Consider the following 16,806-nt stretch of genomic DNA (forward strand, 5'->3'; position numbering starts at 1 on the left):
AGAACATGTTGTTTTTATCCTCAAACTTTGCCTCCGTTGGTAATAGAGATGAGGAGGTCCTCATATTCTCAGGTTTTGTGTGATGTGAGATCTGAAAGCAGATGACAGGAACCCTGAGACCTGTGGTTTCCCCTACTAGAAAGATAACCACAAACTAGACTCAAACCTCTGGGTCTTCAGTTGGCTGTTAGGACAGAGCTCCAGACAAAAATTATGATTCTAGTATGAAGAACTACCTTTACACCCTATGTTTCAACGTAGGGTTAGAAATTTCTTATGTTCACACTAACATTTACAGAGTAATAAGCAACTTGTGCCAACAATAACCACCTGATGATGATTCTGAAGTTCATGGCCCAAATGTTCCCATGGACACTCTTATTTCCCGGTGTAACTCAAAGACTAGTGAAAATATCTAAGTAATATGTGAGATTTAACCGGATATTCAGGTTAAACCACACTCAGTCCTTACAGATTCAATGGCTAACGTGATGGCACTGAGGGTCCCTGTTGTTTTAACAAGGAAATTTGACTTTGTAAATTTCTGAGTAGACGGGTATGGGAAACAGAATGTTAGGGTTTGGATGTGAAGTGTCCCCCAAAAGCTCACATGTGAGACAATTCAAGAAGGTTCAGAGAGGAAATGATTGGGTTAACCTAATCAGTGAATTAATCGATAGATGGGATCGATTGAGTGGCGACTGAAGGCAGGTGGGGTACGGCTGGAGGAGGTGGTCATTGGGGGCATGGCTTTGAAGAAAACATTTGTATTTGGTGAGTACAGTCTCTCCCTCCTGCTTCCTGATCATCGTGTGAGCTGCTTCCCACCAACACACTCTTCCTTGATGATATTCAGCCTCATGTGGAACCCTGAGGAATGCATCCAGCTGTCTATGGACTGAGATCTCTGAAACTATGAGCCCTTAAATAAAAATTTTATCATTTTTACCCCCTAAAATTTTTCTGGTTGGGTCTTTTACTCACAGTAGTGAAAAAGCTGGCTAAAACACAGAACATCCATCATTACAAAGTAAATACTGTTATCATTTATACTGACCAAACAAATGCTTGACTTTACATATAAAAGAATAATTGGAACTACAGGGTAAGGAAGTTCAAAAATAATCTTTCCAAGGAAAGCTCTAGCCCAATGTTAAAATTAAGCATTAATCCTTGAAAGTCAAAGACTTTACATTTTTAAAGATGAATTTTTCAATGATTTATTAAATTTAAATTATTTTAATGCACATATACACATAAAAGTGTACATACTTCGGTGGTATCATGTTATATTTCCATAAATCTGTACATTGTGTAATGTTCAAGTTAGGATAAATACTTTCATCTCTTAAAACTTTTATCATGTCTTATTGGTGAAAACATTCAAACTCCTTTCTTCTACCTTTTGGAAAAATGCAGTATATTATCATTGTCTATAATCTGCTCACTGCGTACTTGGTTCCCAGTATGCACTGGTATATTGCTTTTTAGAATATGCAAATCAACCGTTTTATCTACTCTTTATATAATTCAATCATCCCTGTGACTGTTGGGAGAGCAACTCCCAATGTCATATAGGGCCAGTTGCAGATCTTTGGCCTTAGAACGGGTCTAGATCTAGAAACTGTACTGACATACCATCCTTCCAACTCCAACCAAGCATTGTGAACCTGTGCAATGAATAAGGTCTGGAATCTTCAAAGTTTAACTCGAATTCCACCTCAGTTTGAAATCTTGAATTTTGTTTCACATTTAATTTTTAGTATCACAATTATTTATAGATATAGCTGAAAGAGATATATGTATGGATGAGACCTAATTCATAGTATACCCTGTATCTATCAATTTTCTTTCGTTTCACTACAACAGAGCTTGTGGCTAGGGCTTGTCCTCCTGGAATAGAAAAACGTGGATGTGTAACCAATGTGATACTACAATCTGTATACGGGGTAAAAATGGGAGTTCATAACCCACTTGAATCTAATGTATGAAATATGATATGTCAAGAGCTTTGTAATGTTTTGAACAACCAATTAAAAAAAAAAGAAGTAGGAGCAATGCTTGAATGCCCTTTAACTCCAATAAACACTAGGACACAAAGAAGGCAGCTGTTGATTTTCTAAGTGAAATGGCTACTTTCTCCCTTGAGAGTGTCTTTTTCCTCTTCTTTCTCATCTAATAAATTTTGCCATACTTGTACTAAAAAAAAAGTGAAAAGGGAATTTTTGAACTTGAGAATAGAGTGTTAATTCTCTAGGAGAGAATTCTTCCACATGAAGTGCATTTGATGAGTTCCTGCTTCAAACAAACATTTCTTATTAGTCAAAAAGAAATGGGGCTCCACTAGGAATGTTTGCCTGTGGACATTGTGAAAATTCATAACTATCTGTCATATGTGTAGGGGCTTCTTGTCACTTTTGTATTTACTTCTTCATTACTCACTCTGTTTGAAATAGAATTTTAGTTGTCTCCACTGTTCATCTCAGGATGTGTTGAGAGAGAGAGAGAGAGAGAGTGTGTGTGTGTGTGTGTGTGTGTGTGTGTGTGTGTGTGTTACATAATGCAGGGTGAGATGATAAAATACCTATTTTTATATAACAAAATGTTTCCATTTTTTCTTAAACATTAAATACTGTATGCATGAATATTTGCATCATTAAGAGAAAATGAACTGTTTTTAAAAGCCTACTGTGTTCATTCTCTGATCTATATACATTTAGATCATGAATCTCACAAAGTCCTTTAGAATGAATCTCACTGTCTCCACTGTACTGATTAGGAGACCAAGGCTCTGAGAAGTGTGCATGTCAAAGGTCACATCAATAAAAACTGGGATCTGAGCAGGATTGTTCTGATTTTAATGGGTCTTTTCTTTTACTCTCAACTTCCTAAGATGGTAATTTGGTTTCTTTCATGAGAATCTTGTTAGAACTTTAAAAAAATCCATTAATGTTAATTGCACCAGCCATTCTGTATGACTCTTAGCAGTAATATAGGTCCTTCGTTGCACTTATTGGTTTGTGGTGGTCATATATAAAACATGGGGAGATTCAAGATGGAAAGATAGAGGAAGGCTAGATTCCTAGTCATCCATTCTCTCTGAGATGAAAAGAGGAATCTTACTGAAACTCAATGTTGGCCAGCCAGAGTGTCTTGGAGACTCAGAAATTTGGATCCATTAAATGAAGAAGAAAGAATGCATTGGAGCCAAGCTAGTTGTGCCAGCAGCAGTAGTATTGCTTTTTCAGCACAGAGAGAAACATAACAAAGAGATTTAATATGGAAAACTTGAGATCAGAAAAGCAGTCTTCTCTTAGCAGATCCAAATGATGCATGGCATACTGGTGCATAAAAAGTGCCTCATGTTTCCCAAGTGGCCAAAGAGTTGAGGTAGGAGAAATCTTGAGGTGGTTTTGCTGCAGCTGCTGTTGCAGGAATCAAGAGATCATTGTCCTTGCAATCACCTATCACATGACCTAAGGTGTACAAAGCAGAACAGGAGTGAAATAGTCATAGAGCTTATATTATCCAGGGGAACTCAAGTTGTAAAAGAGAAGGGAGCCTACCTTGCTTCCCCCCTTTGAGTTTGTTGGCTCACATGACCCTTCTCAAACACTTCAGGAATCTGAAAAAAACATGTGTGAATATACTCAGGAACTAAGCATAGGGAGCCTGGAAAGGATGTGTTCATGGACAGCAGAGAGGGTAAAAGATTGGCTCTCTCACCCCACAAATAGAATCCTTGGCAGGCTCCTGAGATCCAGACTTGAAGCAGAGATCTGCAACTGCCAATCCCTAGGGGTATGTTGATCTAATCTCTCCAGAGCAAATACCACCCAACAAAGCCCAGAAGCCTGATTAGACCTAAGCCCCAACTTCTAGAACTCCACAAACAGAATTCTGCAGTGGCCCCTGGGAGTGCATTGATCTGTTCTGACAGTACTTCCCATCCCATCAAACTGGAGGAAACAGAAGCTTAGAAGCTGAGAATTCTTTGAATCAGCTTCTGTTGTAGGTCACTTCCACTGGCATATCTGGGAAACTGTGAAGAAAGTTCAAAGAGGAAAGTTTACAGCTATGAATGTCTAGATAAAAACAAAGTCAGAAAAATCCCAAAGAAACAACCCAATGATACATCTCAAGAATGAGGAAAAAGAAGAGCAAACCAGTTCCAAAACCAATAAAATTAAGATCAGAGCCAAAATCAATAAACTTGAGGATAAAAGAAAAATAATACAAAGATCAATGATGATTAGCCCTTAACCAAACTAAACAAAAAGATAAAGGGAGAAAAAGCAAATTAATGAGATTAGAGATGAGGAAGGAAAGATCAATTGGGAGTATTTAGAAAACTTATACTCCGATAAATTGGAAAACCTAGAAGAAAGGAACTCATTTCTAGACAAATACAATCTGCCAAAACTAAATCAAGAGGATGTAGAAAACTTAAACAGATAAATAAATTGTAATGGCATACAAGCAGTAATAAAAAGCCTTCCAACAAAGAAAAGCCCAGGACCACATGGAATCTTAGCTGAATTCTACCAAACCTTTAAAGAAGAACTAATGACAATATTCCTCAAATTATTTCACGAAATAGACAAGGATGGAACACTTCCAAATTTACTCTATGAAGCCAATATCACACTCATACCAAATCCAGATAAGGACACATTGAGGAAAGAAACCTACTAACAAACATCCTTGTAAAAATACTTAATAAAATATTAGCAAATTTTGTTCAACAATATATTAAGAAGATTGCACACAGCCATGTTGGTTTTAAACCAGAGATGCAAGAATGGTTTAATGTATGCAAATCAATAAATGTAATTCACCACATTAACAGAATTAAGAACAAAAAATACTTAGTACTCTTGATAGATAAAGAGAAAGCTTTTGATAATATTGAGCATTCATCTGTGATAAAGACACCTAAGAAACTAGGGCTAGAAGGAGCTTACCTCAATGTCATAAAGACTTTATATGTAAAAAACCCACAGCCAACTTCATGGTAAATGGGGAAAAGTGAATGTGTTTCCTTGAAAATATGATACAAGACAAGGATGCCCACTCTCACCGTTCCTACTTAATATGGTGCTAGAAATTCTAGCTAGAGCTATTATATGAGAGAAATAAATAAAAGGGATAAAAATAAAATAAAAAGTCAAACTATCACTGCTTGCAGATTATATGATCTTACACCTAGAAGATCCAAAAACTCCACAAAAGACTGCTAGAGCTAATAAACAAATTTAGCAAAGTATCAGGTTTCAAAATTCAACATACAAAATTTAATAACTTTTCTACATACCAACAACAAAATTATTGAGAAAAAAATCAAGAAAACAATTCTATTCACAATAGCCTCAAAAAACATTATCTAGGAATGAATCTAACAAAGGTGATGAAAGATGTCTATAATGAAAACTATAGAACACTAAAAATAGAAATTGAAATAGACCTCAGCAGATGGAAAGACATCTCCTGTTTATGGATAGGCAGAACAATATTGTTGATCCTGCCATACTACCATCAGCATAGTACAGATTCAATGTAATCCCCATCAAAATATCAGTGATGTTCTTCATGGTACTAGAAAAAAAAGTCCTGAAATTCATTTGGAAGAATAAAAGAATAGCCAAAGCAACTTTAAACCAAAAAAGCCATGCTAGAGGCACAACTGACTTCAAATTATACCACAAAGCTATAGTAACAAAAACTGCATGGTACTGGCATAAAAATAGATGCATAGACAAAGGATGTAAAGTAAAAGACACAGAAACAGACTCACATGTCTTTGCTCATCTGATCCTTGACAAAATGCCAAAAACATATATTGGAGAAAACAGAACACCCCTTTTTTTATGGTTCTTGTTAGTTACACATGGCAGTAGAATCCATTTAGATAAAATTATACAAGCATGGACTATAATTTATTCTAATTAGGAACTCACTCTTGTGGGTGGGCATAATGGCATTCACTTAGGAATTTTCATATGTGTACATAGGAAAATTATGTTACATTTATTCTACTGCCTTTTCTATTCCTATCCTCTCCCGTCCTTTCATTCCATTTTGTCTAATCTATTGCACTTCTATTTTAATAAATAGCGCTGTGAAAACAATGAAACTAAACCTTTATCTTCTCATCCTGCACAAAAATCACCCCAAAATGAATCACAGACCTTGGAATTAGACCAGAAGCTATGCAAGTCCTAGAAGAAAATATAGGGTCAACACTCCAGGTTTTAGGAACAGGTAATGACTTTCTTAATAGGACCCCTAAAACTCAGAAAATAAAGCCAAGAGTTAATAAATGGATGACATCTAATTAAAAACTTCTGCATAGCAAAGGAAAAAATTAGTAATGTGAAGAGAGAACCCACAGAATTGGAGAAATACTTTGCAAACTTTTCTTCTGACAGAGTATTAATGTCTAGAATATATGAAAAAATTTTAAAAACTTTACACCAATTAATAAATGGGCAAATGAACTAAACAGATGCTACACAAAAGCAGAAATACAAATAACCAACAAATAAATTAAAAATGATCAACATCATTAGCAATTAGAGAAATGAAAATAAAAAATACACTGAGATTTCATCCATACCAGTCAGAATAGAAGTCATCAAGAATATAAATAATAATAAAAGCTGGAGAGGATGTGAAGAAAAAGAAACACTATTACACTTTTCAGGGACTGTCAATTAGTACAACCACTATGCAAATCAGTATGAAGTAGAGACACCTCAAACAACTAGGCATGGGACCACCATACATGTGACTTAGTTATACAACTTCTATGTATTTATTCTGAAGAATTAAAGTCATTTTACTACAGTGATACATGAATACCCATGTTCATAGAAACATAATTCACAATAGCCAAACTATGGAATAAGCCTAGGTGTCCAATAGATGAATAGATAAAGAAAATGTTGTACATATATACTATGGAGTTTTATTCAGCCATAGGAAAAATGAAATTAGGGCATTTTCAGGAAAATAGATGGAACTAAAGATAATAATTATAAGCAAAATAAGTCAAACTCAGAAAATTAAGGGTCATATGTTTTCTCTCATAGGCAGAAGTTAGAGAAGAAAAAGGGAAACAAAGATCATGGTGGATTTCCTAAAACATTAAAGGGAGATCAATAGAGGAAAGGGACCAAGGGGATGGAAGAAAGGGAGGGAAGGGGAAATTGCTTGTGATATGAGCCAAATTATATTGTTATATTGTGTGTATTTATGAATATGTAACAACAAATCCCATCAATATATACAACTATAATGAACCAAAAAAAATGTGGAATAACAAAGACATGACTGTGTCACTCAAACTGTTTTTCTGCACAACTTCCCTTTCTTTCCATTCCTGTACTTATCACGCCAAAGCAGGGTTGATCATGTCACTTATTCCCTAAAACCATTAATAAGTTTCCCTTGTCCATTCTTTTAAAAAATAATTTCCAAATACTGTAAAAATTAAAATTCTTTATATTCTTACTTCATAAAAATACAATGCATTAAGTGAAGATTCTTCTACCCCACTCCCACCCCATGCTCCTCTCTTCAGTGGATGTAATTACTTGCAACACACATGTAACTTTGTCATTGTCATTTTCATTTCTATCTACATATGGAACCTATCTCATATGGTAGGAGGTAGAGATATGTGTTCGTCTTTTCAAGAGACAATTATTGTCTAATACTAATAGTTTAACAATATATTGTTTTTCTACAGTTTAAAAATGCTATGTCATACTTTGAATATACACTTTAAAGACTTTTCTGGAGTCTTTCTGCTCTATTTATCTATCTCATTCTTCTTACATCATTACCACATTATGTCAGTAGCTCTGCTATTACCATTAGTATCTACCATGCTAAATGTCTACAACTAGTTTTTAGTCACAATCTCATGTTTATGCATCCTTTAAGAATATATAATATACCCTATTTTTAACATAACCTAGAATAAAAAAATAAAATTTTATGGAAAATTTGATTAGAATTGTAGTCATATACATATGAATTTAGTAGGTTTAGTCTTCATTATTACTATAGTTTTTATCTTCTTGAATTTGTCTTTCCATTTACTAAGGTTTTATTGTGGGTCTTTGGTAAAACGTCACTCAGTACTCTTAATAGATTTCTCATATTTTTTGTATAAATGTAATAACAAATTTTAAAATTAACTCCTTTTCCATTTTATTAAATTTTTCATGGCTCTAGAAATACAGACAATTTTTTTGAGGCTTCTGATAATTCTTTTTATGATCCTAGAATAAGGGAAAAACAGGGCAAAGGGATTGAATGGTCACCATTCACACATTTACACAAGGTGCAAAGTATAAATAACAGCTCTAAATAATAAAAATAATGAAACTATTGGTTTCAAAGAAAATCTTTATAACCAATGAATCAATCAACCAGTCATTCAAAGTTTAAAAACACTTTACAAGTCTTGGAATAAGCAGCCAAAGAAGTATAAAGTATCTGATCACTGATCAAAATAAATACATTTATGTATAACATTAAAAAAAACCCATTTTCTGAACATAATTTTTATCAAGTTCTCTTCTTCTAATTGGGCTGGTAGTTGTGAGCTGCTGTGAATGGGCTGTTGTCCACCGTATTCATCCCTCATCCTTGTGGGCAGAAGCCATGTCTGCTCACAGAACTTAGGCCAGGACAGGGTGGGCCTGGAGTGGCATAGAGGTCATCAGAGCCTGTGTTTCTTTGTCCTAATACCTGGACACCGATTCTGGTAATTCATTTTTTGCCTGCTCTGAGATGAGTGGCATAAAGTTCAAGAACTATCTCCAAGAGGCTTCTTCTTTTTAAAAAAAACATATTGTTGACTTGGGATTTTTTTCCCTCAATTTTACTTTAAATAAGGAATCTATAATTTCATGGGAGATAGGATTCCACAATTTTACTCTCTTACTCCAGGAAAGATAAGAAGTCATCATAGAAATTATCTTATCTATCAGACCTTGCCCTGATTATGATCATGATGTCAAATGGTAACTGTGGCTATGTTGAAAATGGAGACTTTGGTTCACATTTATCAAATGGGTCCGCACATTTGCATTTTTAGTTACCAAAGAACTTCCTCCTTTTAGAAATATATTCCCAAATTGCTAACAAAGAGGCCTTGGTGTCTATGAGAGCAGAAGGCCTGTTCCTTTGATGCAGTCTCTGAACAGTTTCAACACAACTGAACACCTGGGTGAAAACAGACTTAGTTCTCAGAACACTTATCCTGATAACTTAGAAAAACGTAGCTGGTTGACCAGTTGTCCCAGCACTCTTCTTCTCCTGCCCTTAAATTTACCATTTCCCTTTGTCACTTTCCCATGATGACTATCCGAGTTGGAAACAGATAACTTATGAAATCAATATATGATGAAATTTCCAATTTAACAGATACACAAAGTCTGTAATTAAGGGCTTTCAAAAGACGTTGGAAGATCAAATTTCCAGGACAAAGTTGTTAAACTGTTGATCATATCATGAAGCTTAAGAGTAGGCTGAGATTTTTGTAAAAACTGTGAGCATTGTGATGACAAAGATTGAATCAAGATATTTGCAGAAGGAACTAACCTCATAGTTAACTCCCCCTGGTAAGTAACAGTTTTCTATTTTTATCCTAGTATGTAAAATGGATCTAAGCTTTGTAGAAAAATTAACTTACCATCAACCTTCTCTGACCCTGCCTCAGAACATGAACAGAAATTTAACAGGTATTGGGTACTGGATATGGCAACCAAACTACTTTGTAACTGATTTCTTCCCTTTCCCGTTAGGAAGCTGACTGAAATTCTACATTCAGTACTGTGCCTGTATATAACAAATAATAACAGGCTAGAAATTAACAGGTTCTGAAGACCATGTATATAGCCTATTGTTATCAATTTTTGCTTGAAATAATTTTAAAATAGAAGATCTTTTAAGTGAGAATTCTCAAAATGGAATTTTCTTAGTTACCTCTTCTCTATATTTTGAGGTATGAGTGAAGTTTTGTCCAGATAACTTGCAAAATATCTGTGGTTAGTTTTGATCTCATGCAATAGAACAGTGAAAAAATACTTTGAGTAAAGAGCTATATAATATCAATGAATCCTCTTCTTATTGCTCTAACTCCTTAGAAGGTGAACTGAAAATAGTTCAAAACTGCTACTCTTATATTACCTGGAGAAGCATAAATTACTACGACCTGAAATTACACAAATCATTTCAGCTCAAGATCTAGCAAAATGTTCTTCATGATTTTACAATCTCATTTGCTCATTTATTTACTCAGCAAATATTTATTGAGAACAGTTTTTGTGTTGTGTTTTTATAAAGGCTTTTTAAATAGTGTGTCATGGATTGCAATGTAATCGAAGTGTTTGGTTCTGGCACAAAGCTCATCATTTCAGGTTAAATTTTCTTTCGATTCTGCACTGTTAAGTAGGGAGTGGAAGCAGGGATGCAGGTGCTGCAGGCTTAGGGTGGTGCTGATCAGAGTTCTTGGAACTGCTCCTGGTTTGTTCATTTATCATAGTCTGGCCTCTGGAGTGGTCAGGAGACTTGGTCCAGGTCCAGAGAGGCAGAATTCTCCCTGATCTGGCATGAGAGACATTAACAACGAATTCAGAGTGACTCTGGATCTCTGAGGGATGGAGGCTTAAAACTTTATGCATAAAGGTAAAAGACAACTCTAGTGGAATACATGATTTTTTAGTAATTTATTTTAAAAGCACACCGAATTTTCAAATACAACATTTTTGTTATAAAATTAGAAAAGAATATCAATGCATGAGTCCTTTAGGAGTAATGGGAAGTATGGGGTATATATGCCCTACAATATCTATTTGGAAATGTCCCTTAAATTGTCATGTAGGAGCACACAGTCATAGAAAACAAATTACTGATGATGATGATGATGAGTAACCTCTTGTGTCACTGTAGTGGTTTTAATCAAATTGGTTTTTCATCTCATTCCATTTGGGTCTCCTTTCTGGTAACAATACTGAATGGATTTCTACTTTCTTCATTGTTTCCAGTTAAATAAAGCACCAAAAACTTTAAAGTTATTTTATTTTCTCAGCCACAGAACTTGTTTTGAGCAAACTAAAAAAGGATCAAAACACTGCTCTCTAGAGAATTCCAGGGCATCATGTGGCCATAGGAATTTGAAGAGCAAAACCTAGTCTAACATTTTTGATATGGCTAAAATCACTGTGGTAATTGGATGGTGAGAAAGTCTTCAGTGGTGGAACTAAGCTTGTTGTCACAGGTGGGTATATCAGAAGTATACAACATTTCCAAGGTAATATAAGGAAAGCTAGGAAAGAGCCTATTGCAATAATAGTTTTAGGGGAAAAAAGTGGAACGTAAAGGAGATTTTATGGAGAACTCTTAGGAGAGATTTTAATCGAATCCTTATACTGAAGGAGAACATAGACAATGTTGTGCAAATGCTATGAGATTGGTTTTGTGTACATGTGAACTTTTAAAAGGGCTTATATGTAATATATAGAATAGTATCATTAAGGTGTTTGACTCTGAGGCAAAGTTAATTATTACAGGTAAATTTGTGATAGACTCAAAAGAGAAGACACATTTCCTTTTATTAAGGTCAAGCATGGGGAAGAGTAGTGAGTAGGCAGACTTGGAGCTCTTTCTCTACCACTTACTGCTTAGTGAACATGGGAAATTGTTCTTTGGCCTGTTTCCTTCTCCATAAATGGTACAACAATATGAACCCAGCAAAATTAAATGAGAATAGCATGAAATAATGTGAATGAAGTTCTTGGCATATTGTTGAATACATAATAGGTGCCCAAGAAATATTCTTCCAATTAAAATGTGAAGGGAATGTTATATCCACTGTGTAGAGCTATTTCCAATAAATAAAATTTACAATAGATTGTCAAAAGGATTTATATATTTTTAAATATTTAATTTATAAATATATTTATATGATATATATATTTATAAATATTTAAATATTTATATATTTATATATATATTTTGAATCATGAAAATGAAAGGCTAACATCCACTCACACAAAAAATTGAATGTGGAGGTACTTGATTCTATTTAGCAGGCATCCTTTTGCAAGAAAAACTACACTAAAATGTGTTTTCAAAAACATTTAATTCTTAATCTTAATTAATAATAAAATCTATAGACAATAAGACTAGTCTTTTGCCTATATCAGATCTTTAAATTCATACAGAAAGTGATCAGGATATAAAAACAACTAAATATAGTTGGAAATATTATAAATCTTAAATGAAAAGGTAAATATGAAATAGCTATTACTATTTAATGAAAGAAGACACAAAAATAGAGAACAATTAAATAAAACTTCATAAGCAGATTTGAAATATAATACTTTAAATATAAATTGTGATTGATATTTGATAAATTATATGGATTTCATATTATTATATCTTAAGTTATAAACAACTTGGATAATTTAACTCAAATATATTGATTGATTATTTAATTTAACTCAAAATATGTTGTTTGATTGCTCAAAGGGATAAATGTAAATGAATTGGACAGATTTATTAATTTTTTTAAAGAGAGAGAATTTTTAATATTTATTTTTTAGTTTTTGGTAGACACAACATCTTTATTTTATTTTTATGTGGTGTTGAGGATCGAACCCAGCACCCCATGCATGCCAGACGAGCGTGTTACCACTTCAGCTATATCCCCAGCCCCAAGATTTATTAATTTTTAAAATACCTGAAATAAATGGTAGCCATTTTATTAGCTGTGCAAATAAAATAGAATGACTGCCATGCTAAGTATCATAAAAAATTTTGAGCAAGAAAAAAGCCACTTTTAATATGTACATTTAATAGTAAAATTTTAAAAGACTATGCAATATGAGGATCCAGAATGCAGATACTAATCATATTATAAAGAAGTACATTACTTGATGCTTAGGTATATATTATGTAGAGAAAATGATGGAATTTCTAGGTTATTTTTATCCTAAAGAGAGTGAAACCTAAAGAATCTGGCTAAGAAAAGGAAACAAAAAATAGTGAATGGTGAGTTATAGTACAGAAAATTTTCAAGTTCATTTTTCAATTTCTTTAAAGTAATGAAACATAAGTATTCCCATGAAGAAAAGCAAGTTTCTAAGATGAAAATTAGACTTGTTAATATATAGAATAAAAAATAAAAGTATAATATTACAAAAATTTTACCTTTTATAACATGCTTTGGAGAATACACACTATCTAAGTATGTGCATTAAAACAAGATTCATAAAATTAAGCACTTTATGACCTAATTTTTAGGCCAAACACTATTAACATATTAACATTATGTGCTTACTGATTTTGTATTTTAAAAAAAACAGAATCTCAGCTGCAACAGGCAGAAATCAAGAATATTTTTTCCTTTTCTTTTCAAACGAAAAACCCAGTTCTCCTTTTCTTAAGAAATTATGTTGAATTATTATAACTTCAAAGTAGCTAAAACCTAATAAGTTGGTGAAGTATTTGATTTTCTACTGGAAATCAAATTAAATAGGGTTCCAACACATATAATTTAAGTCATTAGTTTAAAATGTGTCTAACCAGTGAACATTCAAGGCTTTGTAAACACATGATGCTTCATTTTGTTGGTATTATGGTTGTGAGAAACTTTAGAACCTTAACTTTCAACCTTACATCAATTATAAATACACTTTATTCAGCAGGTTAAGATGAAGAGAAAAACTGAGTTCTAAAACAGTTAAGTTACATATAGATTGGAACAAATTTGGGGAGAGGCAATGATATCCAAATGTTGATATGGAGATATGTATAGACCATCTTGGTAGACTCAAACGAATATAAAAATACCCCACCAGTGTAATCCTAGTGATACTTGATTTCAAGTGAAATTACAAAATGAAATGTGCTTTTGGTGAATATTTTCTAAAGCAAAAAAAAATTATGATAAGTGCATTAGTTGATAAGATTAACTTCACCAGAGTATTTCTGAAAATAATCAGTATGAATTTAATAAAGTTGTGGAAATGCTACTATTTTGCTTGCAAATTCAAGGCACCAAATAATTTGGAGGTACGACTTTAACTATTACCTGCCCCAAAACTTTGGAGTAGTTCAGATGTGACAATGAGATGTTAAAACAAGTTAGAAATTGATTAGGAGAACCTCAGAAATATCAGAATAGGTCTCAGGATCCTCATTTGAATCTCAGACATCAACTTAATTGTTAAGTTTACATGGTCAGTAGATTCCTGTTAAAGCAAGTGGCTGCGTATTATTACAAAACAATTGAAAAATCTACTTCCTGACACTGATTTGTAGAAGAAATAAGATAAATACTGTGCATTCTAGAGTCAGCTAAATAAAAAATTGGTTGCACAGAATTGCAGAGTATGGGACTGTGAGCTACTTGTCCAGAGAGCAGAAGTGACAAAGGATGGGCAAAGAAGCACTTTAGAAGGTCACTAAAGTGACCTAATTTCCTTCTCTTCCCTCTCATCCTTGGCAGTGTTCTCTACTATGAGAAAAGCAAAGAGAGTTAAATAATACTACTACTAATAAATAATAATAATAATAAATCAGTGGGATTTCATGAGTTTTGAAAGCCTTGGTTAGGAACAGTTAAAAGTCATCTCCTTCTTAACACATGGGGAAAGGACAAAGGCCAGATTTGCCTTCAGATTTGTGGAGCCACCTAACCTCTCTCCACAACTTTCAATAAGAACAAAAGAAAGTTCTACTTTGCAACCTATGCGGGAATGAGAGACCATCTTGGGCACTAATTCAATGTCTTCTTATTCTGATGCACTAGGTTTTTCCAAACTATGTAACATTTCTGTTTCTCTAGTAATTCTTTTTATTGATATTCCATTTTCTCCACAGATAAAAGCTCTGACGCAGACATTTCCCCCAAGCCCACGATTTTTCTTCCTTCAGTTATTGAAATAGACCTCCATAAGGCTGGAACCCATCTTTGTGTTCTTGAGAATTTTTCCCCTGATGTCATTAAGGTATACTGGAAAGAGAAGTATGGTGAAAGGATTCTGGAATCCCAGGAGGGAGACACCATAAAGACTGATGACACATACATGAAGATGAGCTGGCTAACTGTGACTGGAGAGTCAATGGATAAAGAGCACAGGTGTATCATCAAACACGAGAATAATAAAGGAGGGGTTGATCAAGAGATTCTCTTTCCTGCAATAAAGAAAGGTACGTATATTTAAATGTACATATAACCTCCTTGAAAACTTCCATTTTCTCTTCTTATTTTTGAAATTGGGTCTCCTTATGTTGCCCAGGTGAACCTCAAAATCACAGTTCTCCTGTCTCAGCTTCACATATCCCTTGGATAACAGTTGCTTGCTACTGCTCCAGATAACATATTAGATGAAGAGAATCCTACCCTTTTAGGATGTAGTAGTGAGCAAGGATGTAAATCCTTCTTAAATGCCTTTGTAGAAAATGGAAGCCTAAATGGCCTACTGTTTTTCTGTTCATTTAAAATGGTATTGACTTTGGAGAAAAAAAAAGTTGAAAATTTTTCTTAATCTTTCTTGGCCTCAGTTTCATCATTTCAAAGATTCGGATCACATGATATTCTGTAGATTTTTTTTTTTTTAATGAATTAGGTCAAACCACAGGGCTCAGTGTGTAGCTCCATGATAGAGGGCTTGTCTGACACATGCAAGGCCTTGGGTTCTATCCCCAGCATTGGAAAAAGAAAGGAAAAAAGAAAAAGAAAGAAAGAAGGGAAGAAATAACATATATTAAAGCACCTAGCTACTTACCCATGATAAATACTAAAGAAAAGTTCCTACTTTTGATAAGTTAGCAAAATAGGAGTAATTACGGCTCTTTCAGGAATGTTCTTTCAAGCAAACAAAGTCATCAACTTCCATCTTGTTATACACAAAGTTTAATCTGCCCAGAATGACAAAATTTTCTGACAAGAGCCAGGGCATGGTCCAACAAAACAGAATCATCTTGGCTGTTGAGTTCCATGAAGGCCTTGGGTTTTTCTGTTTTTTATTTCATATATCATCATTACACAAAATTTCATCAATAAATATTGGGTGAGGCTAACATGCACAAATATGCTTGTATTCTATATAATGAATATATTTCTCACCATTGGTAAACACAGGTCGAAAAATATTTCCTGTACTTCTAGCATATGCCAGGCCTGAACGGCATCCATCTAGGAGAAGAGAGAATCCTCTTTTCCTAATCACTTGGGGTCACACATGAATTAGGCACAGTTCCTAAAGGAATTCCTTTGATGCAATGAGGTACATTTCCACACAGCTAAGCAGGGGGCTGAATCTGCAGGTTCCTGATGGCAGTTCAGTGACAGTGCATCATAGTCCTGAGTGTTAAACAGAAGTCCAAATGCCCCAGAGAGGCCATAAGGACTTGTTCTTGTTCTATTCTTTGTGGCTATAAGCCCTTTTCCACCAATAGAACAAGTACAAAATAGAACATATGAATACCTTTGCCATTCAAGACCCAGATTTCTTAAGTGAGGCTTTGTCTTCTGTACTCTTAGTTTCTGCAGTGATCCATGTGGTTTGAATAGTTGGATTGGGAAAATGCATGATTTGGAGTAAAATTTTAAAAAAAAAAACATAGCTGATTTTTGTTGCAGGTGATCTCAGACATTTATCATAACAGTGGTTAAAAAAGGAACCTTTATATGCAGGAACATAAAATATAAATGATATCTACTGAATTATAGAGTGAGACCAATTATTTCTGTAATTGTGGGGCTTAGATTTTTAATGCCGT

At 34.0% G+C, this 16,806-nt stretch overlaps 1 pseudogene; it reads left to right on the forward strand.

Moving 5' to 3' along the window:
- Positions 1 to 680: 680 nt before the first annotated feature.
- On the forward strand, positions 681 to 15,225 carry LOC144364773 (T-cell receptor gamma alternate reading frame protein-like; annotated as a pseudogene).
- The last annotated feature ends 1,581 nt before the right edge of the window (positions 15,226 to 16,806 follow it).

This window comes from Ictidomys tridecemlineatus, chromosome 2 (genome assembly GCF_052094955.1).
Source record: "Ictidomys tridecemlineatus isolate mIctTri1 chromosome 2, mIctTri1.hap1, whole genome shotgun sequence".
In the NCBI taxonomy this organism is placed as follows: Eukaryota; Metazoa; Chordata; class Mammalia; order Rodentia; family Sciuridae; genus Ictidomys; species Ictidomys tridecemlineatus.